Raw genomic sequence first — 23603 nt, forward strand, 5'->3', positions numbered from 1 at the left:
ATCACCAGTGTGTTGAGACTGCAGTTCCTAAGATGGCATTTGTCAATTTCTGTTGCAACATTTTCTCAGGAATACCAGTGTGCTGGTACATTCTGAAGGTATTTGAGATCCTTTGGACTCAGCAGTAATTTGTAATCTCAGACATGCTGCCGTGAAACCTGGTGGGCCTGGTGGGATTATTATTTATTTATTTATTTATTTATTTTGTAGTTGTAGATGAGCAACATGGCTTTATTTTGTTTGTTTATATTTATATTGTGCTAGGGATCCAACCCAGTGCCTCACAGATGCTAGGCAAGTGCTCTGCCACTGAGCTACAGACCCAGCCCAGCCTGGTGGGATTCTTAAGAATTCAAATGAAAACAAAACAAAAAAAAAAAAAAGAGGGGGTATCTTACTTAAGACAAAGGAACTCCCTAGGTCAGGAGGTTTTTAGTTTTTGTCATTAAGGCAATTAAAACTTAGGGATTAAATTCTATTGTCCTATTAGGGACTGAAAACCAAGAAATAGATCTTGTAATTTTACATGCAAGGAGGATTGTAACTCACAGTACATCAATCTGTTCATATTTGTTATATTGGACCAAAAAAATCTGGATTTGAAAGCTATATTTCTTTACATTTATTAAATCAGAAGCATAAGCATCTAGGAAATAAAGCATCTGTTAAGCAGGGACAAGTTCTACTTCTTAGGTTTTTGGATGCGCTTTTGTATTGAAATGATGTGCCATATTTAAAATATGAACTTGAATTGGTGCCCTTCATTTTGTATATCAATCACAGAAGGACCAGGTTGCAATACTAATGGTCACTGTTTAGAACAAATAAAAATGTCTGTCTTTGTTTTTGACAATATATTAGAAACATAATGAAGTTTCCAAGAATTTTGAAGTTGTTTCAATGACAAATTTGAATAATGAGAACCAGGACTACCAACATAGATATTCCCAACCAGCTTTGCAAGTGTGGCATAGTATCAAAATAGCCAACTAATGAAAGTGGAAGCCTAGGTTAGTGAGTGGGGAAAACTGAAGGTAAGAGTATAATTCATAAAAATGGAAATAAAGGAAAGGCAAGTAAAGCTATAATCACTCCAAAAAATGCCAAGAGAGCTTGAAGTCATAATATATGAGGATAACAATAGAAGCAGTACCTTCGTCATGTTGGTTTAATTAAATAATCATAAAATTTAGACAGGATTCATTCAATTTTCTGGTTCCTGGCATCCCTTAGGGCAGCCCGGTCCTCAGAAAACTGGACAAGTGTTGAGATCTGGCTTTCGGAGACTTACCTCGTGTAATGCTAGAATGAGGAAGAAGTCTCTGCTGCTAAGGAAAGGGCCTTAGTGGGTACCCAGACTAGAGTGATGGGCACAACCTCTCAGAGTGGTATCAGGATCTTAGCTGTGAAGAAGTAGCAGGAACTCTGTTCCTCAAGGAAGAAAGAAACTATAACTATGGAACCTTATTTTAAACTTCTAACTAAAGTCTTGGTGATGGATGATGAAAGTATCTTTAAAGTCAAATATTTTTGAGAGATATATGCCCTGATACATTTGTATTTCAAGCTTGCAGGTTCCAGGGTATAGAGAGCAGTTCATGTATTAGCAGGGAACTATGACAGTATGATAGGGAGCTGTTGCCTTGAACATGAGTTTGCTGTTTATAATAAAATGCAGCCATTATTATGCTTAGGAACATTTTAGCAAAAAATTATTAATTTATAGTATCTTATTCTGGAGTACATATATGAAAATAATTGATGTTGATATTATTAACAATAGTATATCTAAATCAAGTAGTAAGTATTCGATTCATCTATAAGATTAAAGGTCAAAATTAATAATTTGGATTTGAATCCTAGTATGATCTACATTGCTAGGTATATTTATATAGGTCAGCTTCCTACAGTTTGAGAAATCCTTAATCTGAGTCCAAGTTGCTATAGCCCAACTTCCTCCAAACACTTGCCCTTCCACTTGTCAAGAAGGCACTCTTAACAAATCTTGTGGCTGGGAAACACCATTGTTGGAGCTTATTTTTGGCACTGGGTATCCATTTATCTTTCATCTGATTGTTTAAAAGAATCAATGGTTTAGAAGAAACAATCAGATCAAAGAAAAATATAAAATACATTTTAAAAGTAAAGACATTTTTATGCCTTCTCCATTGGGGTCAGATAGGCCATCTGAAGGTGGCATGTTAGAAATTTCAGAATCCCTCTAAGTTTATCATTTTCTTTTATCTTCCTACCATCCTTTCACCTGCATTTCTGTGATTCTGGGGAATTTGCAGGAGCCCTCCTCCCTTCTCTGGGACTCACCTCCACTGTCTTTTCCTGTTCACCAGTCAACTGTAAGCTAGTGAGAAGCAGCTGGGCAAAACAGAAAGGTCCAGTAGAGGTGAGCCTCTTCCATGAGGTCCACTCTTTCACCTGCACACTCTGTCCAGATTCCTCAAGGCGGAACCAATGCTGGCATGTACTGCACTAGGCACCAGATGGCTGGAGTATTTTTAGTCTTAGGGGAGGGACCAAAGAAGCAAAGCCTGATGGCTCCGTTGTGTCTCCAGCTTTCAAGTTATATAAGGAAGATCTGCTCATGATAGAGCCACTAAAAGGGAATACTGAGCAATAGCCTGGTTCATAGGCCTTTCAGCAGAGACACTAATTATTTTACCTTTGAAAATTTCAGTAGGATTAACGGCATAGATGGTCTTTCTCCTATATAACAAATCTCCTATAGAGGTTTGAATATTGATTGATGATTTGAAAAGAAAGTTCTAAATATTATTTTCCAAAACAATCATACATATATATTTCCAAAATTATAACTGAGGTCTTTGTTTCATTTACCCACCCCAACATCCCATGAAATGATGGCAACATTTTACATGCCTCTACCTACACATCTGTATCTGATAAAGATAATGATATTTTTCTACTTGTTACTTTGAAAACCAAAATGTGGAAATTGATATGAATCGTTTTTAAATAGTGGAATGGAGTCCAGATGGAAACATTCATAGAATAAAAGAATACAAAATGTTTCATCTTGAAATATTAAACTATGAAACAAAAATAATTAGATATCTTTGTTTAATGTGGCTGTGAATTCCAATTCTCTACATTTTCTGTGCATGTGTTTACTTTATACTGACTGGTGTCATTTGGTGTGAAAATTATGTTTTGATTGTCATTAGACTAATGTGACATTTATGTTCTTTTCAGTATGTAATACATGTGATACCTATTTTACTAGTTACAAAAACCATAATCTCATCATAAGTAATTTATTCTTCTTTTGCTATACTTATTTTGCTTTCATTTACTCCTTCTCATTGTGTATTTATTAAGATAATGGAGGGAAAGAGGAAACATGGCTATTGGCAATCTCAGTGACTCCGTAGTACTTACATTGTTCAATAAACCTAATAATCTTCATGGGCTAATTCTGACTTATGGATGTCCTGCTTCAGTAAATCAGGGTGATTTTCTCTAGTGAATAATAGAAGAGTGCAGTGTGCCAGTTCCTTAATTAAAGAGCAGCTCTCTTAGTCTTGATCTCATTTTAATTTACAGGGTAATACTACAATAATATCACTAATGGAAGGTACATTAAAGGGCATCAAGTAGCATTAACTGTATTAAATTATGGTACTTGTGTTAATTAACTGCTGAAGCAAGATGGTTCTAATGGCCAAAAAGGTCGTCTAGTGCATAAATAAAATCTACTCAGATGAAGGGTGAGAGAAGAAATGAAAAGAGTAGATGTTTGTTCTGAACATCTTTTCATACAGACATGGGGTTAAATTTAAAAGCTGTAAGTACAGATAACATCCAAATGTTTCTTAGTTACATAATTGGATGCTGTGATTTTTTTAGTTATTTTGTTACCATCTAAGGGTTCCATAAATTAATTAAAAAGTTGAACATTTTATTTGTCAGATGCATAGATTTTATTAGAATGTATATTCAACATTCTTTATGTTTTCTTTGAGGTGAACAGTTCAAGGAAGTCATGATATTTATTTTAATAGTTCTTACATCTGAAAGATAAATGAACGTTTGGCAATATGCTTATTTATTTTTATGATATCTTATCGGCAATGTACTGACTTATTGTTTCAGACATAAGAAAATAGAGATTCTGTTTTAACAAAAACTTTATGAGAATTGAAAGAAATTTTCCCAATGGCCTAGAAAACTCAAATTAACATCTCTTTTACTTGCTATCTTTATATTCATAAAGATAGTTATCAGTAACTTTTTCCATTTCTTCTCTACTTCAGTACCTACTCAAACTCCTGTACAGTTTTCCAAATAGTAAATACAGACCACCAAACTTTATCCATGGTTTAGTGTTTAGTATCTGCTGTTTCAGTCATTCATGTCCAAAAATACTAACTGGAAAATTCCAGAAATAACAATTCATAAATCTTAAATAAATTTTATTACAGAATATTATTACAATGATTTTATTTTACTATTATTTATTGCTGTCAATCACTCACTGTGCCTAATATGTAAATTTAACTTTATTACAGGTATGGATATATAGGAAAAACTGGGAGGAAAAAAACATAGTGTATATGGGGTTTGTACTCTCTACTACTCCAGGTATTCACTGGGGTTCTTGGAACATGATGCCCTCAGATAAGGGGAATCTGCTGCAGAATCTTTTCGCCTTTTTACCTCCATTGCTTACCTCAGGAGAGGAGCCTGGGAGCATTATTGCACAGCCTCCCTTCAGGAAATGTCTTTCATGCCATTTTCACTTCACCTCTGCCTGGCTCAGAACCACACTCTCCTTTGCCTAATCACAGGGTCATGAAAGAGCCAGGGACAAAGCTGCCCTGCCTGGGTACTGGAGAGAGAAAGCTCCCCTCCCCACTAGAAAAGCATCACTTTCATTTATAAACCATTACTGTTTGAACGTCTTGGAAATAATTAGGAAAAGGTGGAGTTCACTTTCTTGAAGCAAAGCTACCAGGTGGTTAGAGCAAAAATAGGGAGCATCAGGTAAGCAAGAGCATTTGGGAAGATTAAAAGCATAAAAGGGATAGTGCATTTTTCATAGCTTTGGCAAAATCATGTAATGCAGAAGTGATTTACAAACTACAGAGGCTTATCAGTTTTCCTGCAAGTTCTCTAAGTGTCTTTCGACAACTTGAATAAATCTACCAAAATATTTACTTTCCACCTCTTGTTTAAGAGGCAATCCCACAAGACACTTTTAAACATTGTGCCTGGCCCTTAGCCATTCTTTCTCAATTACTCCTCATTATTGAAGCGGAGCTCTCCTGCCACTGAACAGATTTTGCTTTAGGAACATCTTCCTTCTTTCTGTTATCAGTAGACACTTATCCTCCACCTGGGACAGTGTGGGTTAGACAGAGGACACACAGAGATGCGTGAGGCATAGTCTCTGCCCTCTAGGAGCTCATATCCAGAAGATGCAAAGACTTCCATAAAAAGAAAAAAAAAACTGATGACAACATGGTTTAAACATGTTATTCTGTTTTTCATTTCTATAACAAATCTTGAAGCTGGTAACTTTATAAATAAAACAGGTTTGTCTCATAGTCCTGGAGGTGCAAGGGACCACATTTGGTGATTGCCTGGCTAGCAAAGTCCTGAGACAGCCCAGGACATCAGGTGGTAAAAGAAAGGAAGTATGTATCTTTTCAGGTTGCCCTCCCTCTTCATATTCAATCATGAGAGATCTACCCTGATAACCTTGTCCAATCCTAAATTACTTCCAAAAACCTCATCTCTGAACACCATAGTTGGATTGTTTCCAGCTTCACAATGTCTCACAATGGAGGTTAAATTTCAACACATCAACCTCTGTGGACACATTAAAACTCTATCTAAACCACAATACTATGTGAATGCTTAAAGCACTATGGTCTCAGAGAAGGAGCTACAAATTTTATGTAGGAAGGTTAGTAAAATTTTTGATGAGGGTAAGAGATTTATACAGTATCTTGAAATATGTGGTTTAGTTTTCCAAGTAGCCGGAGCAGAAGAGGTGTTCCAGGCAGACAAATGATGCATGAAAACAGCACAGCATGTTAAGGAACTCCAAATAGTTAGGAATTGGGGTTTAAAGTCCTGGGAGATGTCTTCCTGTCTTCTCCCTATGGACCATCACCATCTCTATAAATTTCTAAAGGATACCCACATCTTGCCCTCCGAGTAGCACATGTGGTAAGAAACCTAAAATTATATGGATTCACACATATCAGTTGAGTTCAGGTCAGAAACATTTTAAGGCAATGGTGATAGAGGCTGTTTGGGTGTCTGTGCATCTTAGAGAGATGTAGCATTGCATAAATGAGGGGCAACTAAAATGCCAAGCCATGATGCTTAAGCAGAACATCCAGAAAAGCTCTCCAAATTCCATGGAAGCCAACTCATGGCAATGGTTTGAGATCTGCTTATAAGTCAGTGGGATGTGGTGACCAGTCAGATTCTAGAGAAGAACTGAGGGAAAGACTTCTTAATTAATTGACTGGACCGTGAGCCATAACATAGGGAGTAAATACTAGAATAAGGTTTCAGGTAATTAGTGATTTAGCTGATTATTCATGTCATGCCATTTCAAGTAATAGAAATCCAAGTGGAGAGTCCAGTTAAGGACTTTTTAAAGTGCTGTTCTAGTGCCCTAGAAAGCAGTTTGAATTAGGTTTGGAATTTATGACCTTACATGTGGTGGTTGAAGTTTGAGGAATGGGTGACATTGATAATGTGGGGTTTTAGGCCATTCTATTTGTAAATAACTGTGGTCATTTATAGAACATTCACAGAACCCTCTGGAATACTGTCATTTATTTAAAAGGTAATTTCTGAAGGAAATTGAGAAATAGTCTGAGAAGCTGCAGGAAATCAAAAGAGAGTGGAATGAGTTCAGGTAATTCTAATATACTCCATTAATATGCAATAATAATCTTTTATATTTGTCTAGCTCTCTGTTTACAAAACTCTTTCAGGTACTTTATTTACTCTAATTCTTACAAGAGATTTATGAAACAGGTGGTGTTTAACCCTGTTTTACAGATGAGAAAACTGAGAACCAGAGATACTTCATGATTTTCTTTTTTTAAAAAAATTATTCTAATTTGTTATATATGACAGTAGAGTGCAATTCAATTCATATTACACAAAAAGAGGACAATTTTTCATTTCTCTCATTGTCCACAAAGTAGTCACACTATTCATGTTTTCATGCATGTACTTGGGGTAGTGTTGTCTGTTTCACTCCACTGTCTTTCCTACCGCCATGACCCCTCCCTTTCCTCCCTCTCCTTTGCCCTATCTAAAGTTCTCCTATTCCTCCCATGCTGCTCCTCCCATCCCCATTATGAATTAGCATCCTTGTATCAGAGAAAATATTCAGCATTTGGTTTTTTGGGATTGGCTATCTTTACTGAGCTTTATCTTCTCCAACTCCATCAATTTACCTGTGAATACTATGATTTTATTCTCTTTTAATGCTGAGTAATATTCCATTGTGTATATATACATTTTCATTATCCATTCAGCTACTGAAGGGTATCTAAGTTTATTCTACAATTTAGCTATTGCAAATTGTGCTGCTATAAACATTGATGTGGCTGTGTCCCTGTATTATGCTGTTTTTAAGTCCTATGGGTATAGACAGAGGAGTTTATCCAGTTTTCCATGGAATCTCCATACTGCTTTCCATATTGGCTTCATTAATTTGCCGTCCCACCAGCAATGTATGAATGTGTCTCCCCCCCATCCTCACCAACACTTATTCTTATTTGTATTCTTTTTTAAAATTTTTCATTCTAATTTGTTATATATGACAGCAGAATGCATTACAATTCATATTATACATATAGAGCACAATTTTCATACCTCTGGTCATATACAAAGTATATTCACACCATTCATGTCTTCATATATGTATTTAGGGTCATGAAGTACATCTCATTCCACCATCTTTTTTTATCCCCTTGTCCCTTCCCTTCCCTCCCTCCTTTTTGCCCTATCTAGATTTCATCTAATCTTCCTATGCTTTCCCTCCCAGCCCCACTATAAATCAGCCTCCTTATATCAGAGAAAACATTCTGCCTTTGGTTTTGAAGGATTGGCTATCTTCACTTAGCATTATCTTCTCCAATTCCACACATTTACCTGCAAATGCCATGGTTTTATTCTCTTTTATGCTGAGTAATATTTCATTGTGTATGTAGAACACATTTTCTTTATCCATTCATCTACTGAAGGGCATGTAGGTTGGTTCCACAGTTTAGCTATTATGAAATGAGCTGCAATAAACATTGATGTGGCTGTGTCCCTGTAGTATGCTGTTTTTAAGTCCTTTGGGTATAGTACAAGGAGTGGGATAGCTGAGCCAAATGGTGGTTCCATTCCAATTTTTCCAAAGAATCTCCATACTGCTTTCCACATTGGCTGCACCATTTTGCAGTCCGACCAGCAACGTCTGAGTGTGCCTTTCCCCCCACATCCTCGCCAACACTTATTGTTGTTTGTATTCTTAATAGCTGCCATTCGGACTGGAGTTTTCTTTTCTTACATCATTCATATGATGAAGTGACAAAATAGGGTTGCTAACTCCAAAAGTTGTACTTTCCGTAGATGACTCAGTCTGGCACCAGTCACTCTGAAATGGTCTTGGTAGATATAGGAGTCCCAGAGTATTCCCAAAGGAGCCATCCTTAAACAGATACAAGGATTCAATAAATCCTATGGCTCTACCCTTCCTGAAATGTTCTGGGAGTTGCACTCAACATGACCTTGGCTGCTCCGTATTTCATTACACTAGGTTGTAGGGTATTCATCTGCACTTGTTTTAGTTGGATTTTCCCCTGCTGTGACCAAAAGCCCTGACAAGAACAATTACAGGAGGAAAAGTTTATTTGGGGACTCACAGTTTCATAGGTCTCTGTCCAATAGAGAACCAGCTCCATTCTCTGGAGCCTTCAGTGAGGCAGAACATAATGGTAGAAATGAGTGGCTGGGGACTAGGGTTGTGGCTCAGTGGTCGAGTGCAATTGGTTCAAACCTCAGCATCACATTTAAAAAAAAATGAAATAAAGATATTATGTCTGCCTAAAACTAAAAATTAAATGTTAAAAAAAAAAAAGAAATGTGTGGCTGAAGGAAGTGGGGCTTTGAACACGGTACCAGGAAGCAGAGTGAGAACTCCACTCAAGAAAGACAAAATCCCAAGGGCAAACCCCCAGGGACTCATCTCCTCTGGCCACAACCTGTCTGCCTACAGTTACTACCCAGTTAATCCCTATTAGGGAATAATTGCACTGATCAGGTTAAGGCTCTCATTATCTAATCATTTCACCTCTAAACCTTCTTGCATTATCTCATATGTGAGATTTTAGGGACATCTCACGTCTAAACCATAACAGTATTCTAACTTTTTTCATTTTTATGTATTCTTGTGTTTACTGCTTAAATCAAATTACAGTGACTGTTTCTTATTTTCTGAGGAAACAGAAAAGTAAATGAACTGAATTTTTTAAATATTAATTTTTCTCCATAATAAATATACTTTTCCATAAATTTAAATATCTGCCACTCTATTTAATTAATACAGTAGCTTCATTGTGAACTAAAACAAATCACTGATATTAGTGGATAAACTTGGAAACGACCAATGATTAGTTAATTTTAAGACAACTTGTCCTTCATGTGAGGTCGATCTATTTTTTTTTTCAACTTTCACACACTGGTCTACATTGTCTTGTCTGAAACTACAGTGAAAAGTGTGTTGCCTCTTGCATATAATACAATTTTGTAAGTTCATAGTCAATGATCCTACCTCCCTGGCCTTTTTTTCCCAAGCTAAATCAATATTTAACCATTCAGCCATCAAAATTCTAATTTACTCTTCTTGCAAAGGGAGAAAGAAGCCCTTCTTTTGAAGGGAGAATGATATAAGAATATGTAAATGAAAAACTTAGCAACCTTAATTTTTTAAAAAAAGCATTTTTACTTAGCCTGGTGGAAACATTTAGAATAAAGATTTATGGTATGCACCCATTTTAAGTGGACAACCGAGTGCTATTCTGATTTGGAATATATTTTTTAAATCCTTGAGATGTTCTTGAATTGTAAAGAGAATATATGCATAAGCAGCTTATTTTCCTTTGAGGTTTCCACCATTTTAAGCAGAGAATGTGTCTAATAATTCCTTTATTTAAATTACAAACTTCATTAACATGCAGGAAAACAACCCAGTTTAAGAATTTGTCTCTTTATCCTTAATTCCCCCATGCCAAAAATTTTTTAAAGCTAATAGGTTGTTAAAGAAAAGATGTCTCCTTTTTAAGAAACATGGGATATTTAGGCAAAATACCACATAATGAGGAAGTAAAACAATTTCCTCCTCCACTACTAGCATTTGTATGGGAAATTATAGTCAGCCACATCTATATGTCAAACAATGCAAACAGGAATGCACTCAGCTTCTTTGTCTAAGCTGAGGAGGCACATTCTTTGACTTCATTCAGTGGTTGGCATATTCCAACAATGGTCTTGCTGAGTTGGAACAAAAGGCATTTTCCTGACATATTTAGAGATGATAACCACTGTCTGATATTTAGTGTAAGAGATTTTGGGATCTATGTGCAATGGTTCATTAAATAGATCATTCCTAATTTTTCTCCAAATAGAAGAATGAAAAAGGTTAAGGCCGAGGGTTTTATCATTGTAATTTAATTCTGTGAATTGACATATTGATTCTATTACAATATAGGTCTATATTTCAGTTTAGTAAGTTGCTTTTAGAACTAAGCATATTAGTTTAATCAGAAGTGACTACATTGCATGTAAACCCATATTTGTTATTTCTGCCTTTTTAAAAATCAGTCGGAAACTTTCATCCAAACAAAGTTAATCAATCAGGCCAAGGTGGGAAGGAAATATTTTAAATTACTTATGTTGGCATGTGAATTTATTTCTGATCTTCCACTTGAAAAACATTGACTATATTGAGAGACAGGTTGTAAACATGATGTAGCAGCCTCATAAACCTTATTGGTCCAATTTCCCAAATCAGATGTATTACAATTAAGGTAGCTACTGTTTTATCTCTTTCTTATCATGCTGTGACTGTGTCTAGGACAAGTGATTTTGTGCTGGGAATAATTTGAGAAAATAAAGACAAGTCATTATGTTATAGGGCTGGGGACTTCTGGGAAACTGAGGTAGTACAAAGACACCTCCCCCTCGCCCTTCAAATTCTGATTCTGTGATCAAGTCAGAAAAATTTTAGACGTGTCACTCAGAATAACAGACATGTCTTTATTAAAGGGATAGGAAAAGGGAAAGGGGACACTCTCAAGGGAAAGAGTGTGTCTCGTCTTAAGAGGAGAAGGACAGTATGCCTCTCCTATACTCCAGTTTTTTTGGAGTTCTGAGAGAAGTTTCCAGAGAGTCCCGCCCAGGTCCACTTCTTGACTTTTGACTGACAGCAGGATGACATCAGACTTTCAAGTCCCCACTGCCCTGATAACTCTAGGTCACTTAACCCATGCTGACTAGTTCTAATTGGAACCTGTTCTTAGAGATTTTATGGTTGGGGGAGTTATCTCCCAACCACATACTTATCTCCCTGAGTTTTACAATCTGGTCTGTGTAAGCATCACAAAAGTCCCTTCCTTCAGGGTAACTTGTGTTCCTCTTATCAGAATTATTTTAGGCCTGTATTTCTCCTGCAGGTAACAGGTAGTCAGCAGAGGAATGTAACATGTCTTGTACACTTAGGCCAGGAGGACTGCAGGTAAATTGTGTCTTGGGAAAGAAAGAATGTGTGTGTCAGTACAGTGAACCCAGTTTATAGAATTATTTCTTTAACCTCAATTTCCTATCACTCTCATCTGTCTGCCCCCTATCAGTTAGGATTTCAAAGACATTATTTGTCTTTTAGAAGGAAACATTGGCTAGGAGTCAAAGAGAAATAAGTTCAAGCTTTTGCTGGGTTGATATTCTTTGTGAACTGAGAGAAAATCAGACCCACCATAGCAGAGTCTCTTCCCATATAAAATGAGCATATTTTACTAGATTAGAATCACTCCACAAGTAAACCCCATAATGGTCAAATACATTTGGGAAATGTTCACAGTATTTCCTCTAGGAGAACCATAATGCTTATTAGTGTATTAAAAGCTCTGAGATAGCCTGTGGCAAAGAAATAGTTCCATTTTACTTAAGCCAGAACCTCCCAAAACTTAATTAGCCAAAAAGTATCAATTAATATCCCCCAAAGAAGTAGTATGCACAGAACTCATGTGAGAGTAACAAGTTTCCTTATACCATCTACCATCATGGGGCTCTTCTTATGATATCGGGGGGAAAAAAAGAAAACAGCATAAGTGTGTGTGTGTGTGTGTGTGTGTGTGTGTGTGTGTTTAAACTATTTGCAGTACTAAGAACAGATTGATTTTTCACAGCAAGGTCTAATTTTAGTTATTATCCTTCCTATATTGTTGCTACATTAAGAAAAAAAACTGAGACTATCTTAGGGAGAGGCAGACTTCATAGGGAGTATCTTTATTTCTTTCTTTTTCTTTTTTTTAACTGTTGCTCTATTTTTTTTTAACCTTGTGGAGTCCTGAGTATCTTTTAAGAATTATGGAAAATTAAGTACAAAATTGGAAGAAATAGAGATTTTTGTTTTTTTGTTTTTAAGCTACGAGATTGTGATGGAAGAGTCAGCAAAGATGTGAAAAATGAAATGCCAAGTGGCACAATCTGGTGCATTTTGAGATAAATAGAGATGTTAAAGGCTTTCTATTCCTTGTGTATGTAAGCCCCTCTAACTCTAATTACAGCAATAAACTAAAAGCATGTATTTAAAGGAAAATAAGATGGCCTAGTAATTAATACATGATTTTCCATTTGCTTTGGATGATATTCTTAAAGCCACAGGGTAATTTTAGTCAAATGCAGGTTTCAGTTGCTCTGCTCCTTAGGACTGTTAATGAGTAACAAATTAGAGGACAGAAAAGAGAAACATTGTGTGCAGCTAAGGGGTATCACCTAGTCTAGGAACTGTATTGCTGCCTTGGCTGCTTTTACTCATTTGGTTCTACCAGAATATCAGGGAAGCAAAGCTGTTACAACATATTGGTGACATCCATGAGTAATTATAGATCCTCCAGTGCTACTGGGAACAGGGAACAGATGGGGGGGAGGGTGGGCCAAGAGATAATGGTGGAGGAGTCTAAGAGGTCAGAGATTTGGCAGGTTGGGAGGAGGCAGCCTGATGAACTCCTGTCCTGGATTTATATAGGCAGCGTGTCTGCCAAATTGAGTCATAACATTGCAAAATCATTTCTTTTATAACTGAAAAAAAATCATGAAAATAATTTAATCTAACTCCCTCTTTTTCAGATGTGAAACAGAATGGTTGGGTATATTAGCTAAGGATAATAGTACTGCATAATGAGAATCTAGACCCAGATTGGACTTGTTTTTTATTCACGGGTCTGTACCCTAGAACTGGGTCTGACACATATTAGGGGTTCAAGAAATGTTATCTGAAGAAAGGAGTAAATAATTATGGGAATATCATTCCATGTACATAAATGTTTGGAGCATCTATACTCTTCCATTAGGCATCTTGATGACCACCTTAGCATAGTCTCTGCATAAGACTGCAAAGGAATTGGAGCAAAGCCTGATTGATAGTTGTGGTTATGCCATTTTCTCCAAATATACCAGATATGCGAAGCTCCAGGTTTCAACCAGTTTCTAGGGTTGAAGAATAAAATGTGTCTACCTCAGGTATCAAGTACTATATGTGTGGCTTGGGAGCTGAAGTAGGAGGATCATAGTTCAAAGCCAGCCTCAGCAACTTAGCAAGGCCTTCCTTAAGCAACTCCGCAAGATCCAGTCTCTAATAAAATACAAAAAAAAAAAAAAAGGACTGGGGATATGGCTCAGTAGTTAGGTATCCATGGGTTCAATTACCAGTACCAAAACCAAAAACAAGCAAGCAAACAAAAAAAAGTAATGTGCATTCTGCATAAATAAATACCACTGAACCCAGCCGCACATTATTATTCGCCTACTTTGTTCTTTCAAAAAAGGAATTGTGACTCCTGATTTTTTTCCCTAGTGAAGAGATAATGAAAATAAATGAATTGTTCTGCTCACCTTCAAAAATGTCTAGAAAAATCACAATATCACCATGTGTCCCAAGTGGTCTTCAGATGATGTTTGCCTCTTTGGTCCAGCAACCAACAAGTTTAAATGTGCTTTGAAAACATCTTACAATTCATATATGAGGCCTTTAAATGTTGATAGTGTTTGGTTTGATGTTGCAAAGATTTGAACTAAGGAGACACAGGAAGAAGCAGAGTGCAAACTCAACTGTATAGATTTATATCTATTAAAATAATTCAAGTTCATTATATGTGTCAAAACGGGATTTTTAAATATCAATAATATGAAGCTAATTATAAAAAGAAGGAATCGAGAATAAAGGAACAGAGTGCAAGACTAGATCACAATGGTATAATTATGGGTGATTTTAATTTTTTTTGCACTCCTATGTTTTTCACATTTTATTCACCAATTATATCATCAGAAGGAAATCAAATGGAAATTCTCATATAATAATATATAATATCCAGTCAGGTATGGTGGCGCATGCCTGTAATCCTAGCAGCTCAGGAGACTGAGACAGTAGGACCGTGAGTTCAAAGCCAGCAACAGGGAGGTGCTAAGCAACTCAGTGAGACCCTATCTCTAAATAAAATACAAAATAAGGCTGGGGGTGTGGCTCAGTCATCTAGTGTTCCTGAGTTCAATCCCCAGTACATACATACATATATATTTTAATTTTTAATAAAAATTAAAAATAATAATAAAAGTATTTATATAATCAGAATTTTTTTATAAAATTTTACTGCATGTACTTAATAGTTTATTGAAGCTAAAAGAAATGTCAGTAAACTTGAAGATCTATATAAACTGTTCTATATGCAGAACAGCAAGAAAGATGGTAGGAAAAATGAACCAAGTTTCTGAAATGTTGTGGACAATATTAAAATGGTGAATATATGTGTAATAGTTTTAGAAAGAGAAAAGAGAAGAAATAGGATAGCAAAAATATTTGAGGAAGTTTTCCCAAAGACCTAAAGATACAGTGAACCCTAATGAAGATGAACGTCAAGCAACCCCCTTGGGTGTACCACACATGAACCACCAACACTAAGAGGTAAAGAGAAGATCTTTAAAGATGCAAGAGGAACAAAAAAACACATTACGTATGTGTAAAAAACAATTCAAGTAAGAATTGAATTCTCATCAGAAATAATTAACATCAGAAGACAGTAGAATGCCTCTCAAGGGCAGAGAAAAAGAGAATGTCAACCTGGAACTCTATATCCAATAAAATTTTCTTTTGCAAATGAAGGCTTATTTAAGATATTTTTGAAGAAAAGAAAATAAGCGAACTTATTACCCAAACTAGAAAATGCTAAAAGAAGTTTATCAAGCTAAAAAGAAGGAATAACAAATGAAAAATTTTAAATATTGGGACACAATGAAGATTACTGAAAATTAAAGATATGTAGTTAACTAGAAAAAAAACTATTTTTTCCTTTAAAATACATATTACTATTTACAACAAAAATTCTAACATTTTATTGTAAGATTTGCAATGTATGTATGTATAATAGGGACAACTATAGCCCAGAGAATAGGAGGAAGGGGGAAAAGGGACCAATAGAATAGCTAGTTTAATATAAAAAATACAATATACAAAATAAATGGTGAGCAACTAATGCTACATACTATAATCCCTAAAACAAATATTTCATCCTAGAGAACTGGAGGAGTAATGAAGTGGCAGTCTTTAGAATCGAGAGGGGTACCTATGGGAGATTATTACAATGAACTCATATTTTAATTTAAAAAGTGGTAAAGTGGCAAATTTGGTATAATTTTTTTAGTGAATTTATGAGTAAATTGTTCTGTAGATGTTCTATGAATGAAATAAATTACTATTTAATGTTTTCATTGTCTTCCAAGTATAAATATTCCTTTAGGAACCATCAGATGACTATAATTGTTACCTCTACTGATTGCAGCCCCGATATTTCTGAACAATACTAGAATACCTAGAAAACATTCTCATCCTGTCTCTAAACCTGAATGTGTTCCAATCATTACAACTGCTGTTATAGGACAATGGGGTGAACCAATATTATAAGCATAAACAATAGGATTTGGGGAACATAATTTAAAAAACATATAGAAATGATTTATTTCCTTTGAAAAATGGAAAAATGTACGCGCGCGCGTGTGTGTGTGTGTGTGTGTGTGTGTGTGTGTGTAAAGAAAGGGAGGAGGAAAAGGAAGGAAAGGAGGGAAGAAGAAAGGATAGAAGAGGAAAGAAGGAGAGAGGAAGGAGAGAAGGAGAACAACAAACAGAAGGAGAAGGGGGAGTGGAAGAAGAAGAAGGAGTATTTCTTGGGAAATTTTGAAAATGCTAGAGATCTCTCTTTAAATGTTGTATCTCCACTAGGGCCTCTCCAGTGTTCTTTGCTTCATAATTCTGCCCACATTTTTTTTAAGACATTTTGAATTCAGGAAGTCAACTGCTCATGATCTGTGAAATGGGCCCTTCTCTGTGTTCCAAGAGACCATTGAAAGGACAAAATAAAGCCTGCTGAGAAATGTATCGTGTTTAGTCTAAGGAGACCACAGAAACCAGATTCTTTACCCTTCCCCCACTACAGAGAATACAAAATACATAAATTCCATAATGTAGAAGGGAAACATGAAAAGTAGCCAGGAAAAGTCACAAACATAGTATCAGTAAAGAGGAAAGAGGTCTGTTTAAAAATACCAATAACCATTTCATTCAACCTGTTAATACCATGGAGACATCTTGCTATTTAAAAAAAATAAGTTGTGTTCATAGATTAAGAAACAAAAGGATAACCAGCTATATTTAGTTAACTAGGGAAGATTTCATAGTTTTGTGACAACACTGCAATTGTTAAGAATATAAAGAGTAAAACATCATTTAACTGAGAATCAGATCATGTGACTTCTAATCCCAGATCTGTAACATGGGAAATAATAATATCTGCCCTATATCCATATCAATAAGTGTTTTTCTTTAATGCAAAACATAATACAAACAAATGTTTGTATTTAATGCAAAACATAATACAAACAAATGTAAGCACTTACACACTTAGTGCTTACTAGTTTCTGGCAATGTTCCTGTTGCTACAGATAAAGATGAAAAGTCACAGTTCCTGTCCTCAAGTTGCTACCATCTGGAGAGATTGACAGGCACTTCAAGAGGAAAATTACAAAGCAACATGGTCTGTGCAGTGATAAGGATGTGCATAGGGTTGCTGTGGCAACAGCAGGGGAGAGGAAGAACACCAGCCCACACCTCTGGGATGAGAGAAGCTTGCTGGAGGACAGGCTGATATTCTCATTGTCATCAAGGCTGTCCCTAAACAACTACCTCCTTATGTTAAGTTAAACTCTATGAAATTTCCATTAGTAATCATTTAAAATGGTTGAATGTCATCTAATGGTTGAAAATATATAATGGCCTGTTTTAGTTCCAGATTTATCTATACACTTAGGAGAATACATTTTCTTTCCCCTTTCCTTAATGTTGGTAGGTACATCAAGAAAACTGGTTCACAATACAGCTGGTTTCACACACAGAGGAAGACTGAGTAAAATGTGGATTTGCAAGACTGCATGTTGTTTAATCAGACTGAATGACAAGCTCAATTTTCAATACAAAGCTAATCCTGGTTTCATTAAATATAAATGTTATTTATAGAAAACAAGAATCCTGTGGAAGCAAAAGGATATCTCTCAGGGTTACACATTTTATATTTGTTTAGCATTGATGAGTTTAAACCAAGAGGCTTCTTTGCAATTTGATTATTTGCTCCTGTCCTTGATATTGATTATTCTATTAGATTTTGCTACTAACAACAGCATATGTAAAGATTCCAGTATTATTTTACTACCAAAATAGGATGCCAGAGGAAATTACATATCACAGGTGAGGTTTTGATACAAATTAAAGTAAGAAAATACCAGATTGTGGTGTACATTTATCAAACAACTCTACTCCACATAAATAGGCAGAAGAGAGTGGCTTTTGCCACATAGACCTGAGTACAAATTCCTCTTCCTCCCCATACTGCTGGATAGACTGTGGAAAAATATCTCAGGATCTCAGTCCCCTCATCTATAAAATGGAACTAATGTTATCCACATTAAACTTTTTTGAGAATATTAACATGTAAAATTCAAGTACACATAAATAAATAGTGGTTTTTACCATAAGGTCCACAAATAGAAGCTACAGCTGAATACTTTAAGTTTGAAAGAAGCTGTTTTGTTTTCAATATTCTTTTTCATATTAGTCTCACAACATATTGGCTTTATCAACTTTAACCATAATATTTTTTCTTCCCCTCCTAACTTCACTTTTCTATATTGATAGACTGAGTTTATATTTATACTTATATATAATTCATACTCTATTTTACCTTCATTAACATGCACTTATCTATCTTAATTGTTTCCTTCCCCTTTAAAGGATTCAGCAGATTAAACTTATCATTTTATCATTAGCATGTTTCTAGGGTTCTCTCTGGGTAGAAATTTCCATGAAATTAAAACTGGGAAGTACAAAAGAAGAAGAGCAAGTTCAGTTTTCTAAGGTTGGCTCCTTGAGTCCTGGGAAAATGTGGTTATATTATACCCTATTTCCTCTGGGTCACAGACGTGCATTTATCCTCACTGATGATGGATGGCCTACTTTGACATTTTGCATGGATGGTTCTTGGGAATGAGAATCATACTTATAAAAGATTCATTGGTTCATCCTACAATCCTAACATTGTCACCTTGACACATAGTGACAGTATTGTAATATCCATTGACCCTGTTGGTCAGCACAAAGGAGATGAAAATGTCTCAGGATCCTCTAAGGGAGAAGAGGATTTGGGATTTATTTTCCATAGGATGCAATAATGAATGCAGTTTTTAGCTCTGTTTCTCCTCTGGCTTTGTGAAAGCTGCTTTCGAAAGGTAGCAAAACCTCAGTGTCCTCAGGAGGTTCATAGGTTACCAACGTAAGAAGCACATGCAGTTTAGAGGTGAACCCATGGTTTGTGAGGGAATTGGAATAGAGGTTTAGCAGGTGAAGGAAAAATTAGGAGCACATTAGAGTGTATAACTTACTGTGAAAGACAAGATTAAAAAGGAATCATATAATTAACAAATAACACATTAAAACCCAATTAAAATGAGCCCTTCTTTTTAAATCACCTTTTGATTCAGTAGTTCTTTTTCATATCTATTTTATATTGAGCATAGTCTATTTAAAAGGCAAGATTCACTTCTGAAAATAAGCATTCAGAAGGCTTTGGTACCAACTTACAAGCATTCCAACAATTTGAAAATAAAAAGTGCCTGTCCTATCAATGTCCAGGGAAATTCTAAAATACTAATGTTAACTTCCTAAATAATAAAAGAAAAAAGAATGACTGCAACATTAATAGAACCATAATTACAGAGGCATTACCATAATCATAGAAGGAATGTCATAGTTCAGATTTAACTGCTTTGCACAAATAAAACAGGAAACTATAAAAAACGTAAAACAGAGGAGGGCTCTGTACATTGAGATATGTGTCTTTACACTCAACTAATTAGTTGCTACTGAATGTTTTTGCTTTGCTCAGTGGCATGTGGTACATAAATCATTGCAATATGTTAAATGCAAATGGTTGTTAATAGAGGAGCCATCTGCTCTATGCTGGAGAGTTGGTTAAAAAGAATGTGGCGAACCTACTTTGGAGACTGTTGAAAAACTCAAATACCAAATTTCTAAAATGAGCTGCCTCTGTTAACCCCAACATTACTAATACTCCCCTGGCCTTTTAAGTTCCAAAATTCATCACAAAGCCACTCCTATCACAGTCTGTGCTGTTTTAAGCAACTCTACCGGCCACTTCTAAAGACAGAATAACCCCCAGATACATCACCCTACATACAGACCTGCCACATCTTGAAATCGTGTTCACAAATTTCGAACAACCGATAAATAATCAAACTATCCTCTCCAAAACATCTTTGCTAACATGAATAAGACAGGCTCTCCATCCATGTCCCTCCTGGAAGTGATTCCTCTATAGCTGTAGATCACTGGCAAGTTGCTGGCTGATGATAAATTGCCATGGGTATCATCAGTGTTTGCAGCCTCCACCTCCTGTAATCTACAATACTATATTTCTCCCAAAGATCATCAGTGCAAAGGGGAGCAATGATTTCTCTCCCAACATACTTTATTAGGTGCTGTCATATAGCATCCTAATAATGTCTGCCGGATTCACTGGTGACAGTGTAAAACATGGGAAAATTAGTAATAGGACAGGAATCAGAGCCTTCAGGTTTCCAATGTCATGCTCCACTTTCTGGCAAAAAGGGAATGCTTCTTAATCCTGCCCCTTCTAATCAGCTCCTGGTCAAGGTTGCTATCAGTATATTTAAGAGCAAGCTGCCATGATGATGTATGACATTAATATCCATTGGAAGTGTGCTCAAATGATGCAATACTCAAAACAGAATCTTGGCCATGAAAGAACAAGCTTGGAAATTAACAATGTGGATGAAAATCTTCAAGCCTACAACTTCACTAACGCCAGATGTGAGGTATGATTATTGGCCTACTGCTAACTTGGCTTTCTTGACCCTCCGTTTTTTCTTCTTTCATCCTTCCTCCTCTCCCTTTTTGGCTTTTACAGTATGTGATTTAAGACTGTGCTTTTGGGGATTCGCCTGTGGGAGAAGAGGCTGCAGGAGAGCTCATTAGCCCAGCAGATGCTCTATCCCTGGACAAATTATACAATGAAAAGCCTGCTTCTGAGGGCCACCAAAAAGAGCCTGGGCTTTGTGGAGGTGGGCAGCCCCGCAGTGCAATACAAGCTTTTTATTTGTTAAAAAAGGATTTTGTACTAAAAACATTTCCCTTTGTTTGTTCTCATGAAAAGAGGAGCCTCCTGAAGGCTGCATGCATTTGATGACTCCATTTCAAAATGAACACTTGTCAGTTTCCAAACGATGCTGCTGCACTTGAAAGTTACACAAAACCATTCGGAGATGGGGAGACTGGCACGGTAATCAGACAAGCGATACCTTAGAGGCAGAGTGCGCTGGCTGTGAATTTGAGAAGCTGGAATATTGAATTGGATTCTAACAATGATCCTAAGCCTTTATGAAGCCCATGTTTTAGACTTGGAGCCTAGGAAAAAAAAAATTCTTGCATTGTCTAATTACATTAGTTTATTGAGCTGTAGTACCACTTGGGTTCCCAGAACACCACTTTAATTTAATTTAGATTTTGTTACTTCTTCCCCTCCAAAAGGAAAACTTCACCATAGAGGCTTATTTATTGTTTTTAATGCTTATGTTTGGAAATGTTTACTAATTCATTTTCCCACTTAATTACAGGGAACAGGAGGATTGATTCTTTAAACCTACAGATGATATTTACCAAAGTTTTCATGGAAATATATATGGAAAGTTTCTTTGATCTTAAATTGTGGTCTGGTTTTTCTGGCTCGATTTTTGTGTTGTGTGTATGTGTCTATTTTAGAAGAGGACAGGGTACCCAGGGAGATATGAAGAGCCAACAAAAACCAGCTGCATTCATCAACCTTGAGACTTTTGTGTGGAAAGTGCATTTGGGTCATTGCTTCTTCCTTGGCAAGATCCTTTGGGGCCTCCCTGGTGCACTCTGCTGATATTTAGTGACACACACACACACCAGCAGGGAGGGGATTCAAACACATTCCATCTGTTGGTGTTTTGATTTTTTTTTCTTTTTCAAATCCATTTGACAAGTGGCTTGTCAGCAAAGTTGTCACTCTGTTGTATTTCGGAGGTTTGGGTCTTCTTCTTGGACCCAGTGAGATCTCGGAGATACAAAGCATAATTTCATAACTGTCCCTTAATTCTTGTTTATACTGTCAGTGTCCTCAATTCCAAAACACTTATCTCAACTATTGTTCTGAAATTCCTCTGGGTCATAAAGTTCAAGCTGTCTAGTTGGGTGAAGGAAGGCATTTATTTATTCTCAAAGATAAGGATAATTTGTCAAACCTTGCCTTTTCCTAGGTAATGCAATACCCAGTTTTAAAGGAGCAGAAAAGGTTGATTTATGAATAAAATATCTAGTTTTCTTTAAAATACATCAAAACAATGTATTTTATTTTACTATCAGGAAAAACAGTCCCACACATTCAAACACTGATATTCCTAGAGTAGTTTCAAAATGTCACCTACATTATTTTTTGTCTTTCTAAGAAGGGTGAGACTCAGTAATTCCAAGAGAGAACAGAGATCTCATTGTGTTGCAGATACGATCATGAAAATCTCATCAAATGTTTGCGTTAGTCTCATATTTACCTGAGAACTGAAATCTAACATGCAAGAGTTATATGAAAAATCTGGATAGCATCAAGTTTCTCATGTCTACACTGCTTAATGCCAGAATTACTTGTGAAAAGAAAGGAATTAATATTTCAAAGGAGGTTTTAAGTAGAAACTATTTCTTGTTAGCTAATACTCAGAGTAATGAGTCCTTATTTTTCTTTGTGTGAACTCAGAGAGCCCAGAGGATGCTTTTCAAAGTTTGTGGATAGTACAGGAAGGCAGAGTGCTCAGTGGGTCACTAGAGAGGTGTGAGCCACTGGGGCACAGCAGTTATAGAACAAGGCAACACAGGGAAGCAGGTTGCTTTGGTTTTGCCCTTGAAGTGGCACTTGTCTGGGATAGAATGTCAGATGGCATTTCATATTATTCATGATGGCAAACCCTCAGTCCAGAACTACTGTTCTAAAACACCTACCTTCAAACAAATAATTGTCCTTATCCTAACAACCTGAATGTCACCCACTCTATTTTATATGTGGCCTTTACAATACCCTAGAGATTTTTTTCCTCAACGGATCCCCATATGAAAAGTGTGATGCCTGCCCTGAATTTTTGCTCTAAAAACTTTCTGTAAGCTTTTCATTCCTGGGATATGCATCTGATATGATAAGCAACGCCCTCTTCTCATATACAGACTGACGGTACAGTCTTCTCAGAATTGAAAATGTTCAATAGTTCACTTGGCATACCGTGTATAACTAATAGATCAGTTTTCTGAGAAGGGGTTTCCTGAGGATGCTCAGGGCCTAACATACCTAATATACCCACAATGATAGTTATAACAACCAGTAAACAAACAAAAAAAGGCATACTCAGGAAGCCTTGATTTGAACTGAGGTCTGGTGTCTCCCTGCTGGCATGGCTGGTGTGCTGCAGCCTGACTTACTCGGGCATTGCCGTTTCTATAGGTTTCCGAAAAGGAAAAAAAAAATATGAGACTGAAAAATAGGGAGCTACAGCCAATCAGAAACCACTGAAGCTTTTCTCTATCAGTAATGCAGCTTTAGAGGAAAATCACTCCCTGAAGATTTGATTCTATGAGGAAACTGCATTTCCTTGGCTCTTAGTATGAATTTGGTATTCTTGACTGGCCA

At 36.3% G+C, this 23603-nt stretch overlaps 1 protein-coding gene across 11 annotated transcripts in view; it reads left to right on the forward strand.

The window, feature by feature from the left end:
- The window catches only part of Ntng1 (netrin G1), a 347490-nt gene that overhangs the window by 183472 nt on the left and 140415 nt on the right, over positions 1-23603 (forward strand). The gene's annotated exons all lie outside the window — the stretch shown is intronic.

Source organism: Ictidomys tridecemlineatus, chromosome 11 (genome assembly GCF_052094955.1).
Source record: "Ictidomys tridecemlineatus isolate mIctTri1 chromosome 11, mIctTri1.hap1, whole genome shotgun sequence".
Classification (NCBI taxonomy): Eukaryota; Metazoa; Chordata; class Mammalia; order Rodentia; family Sciuridae; genus Ictidomys; species Ictidomys tridecemlineatus.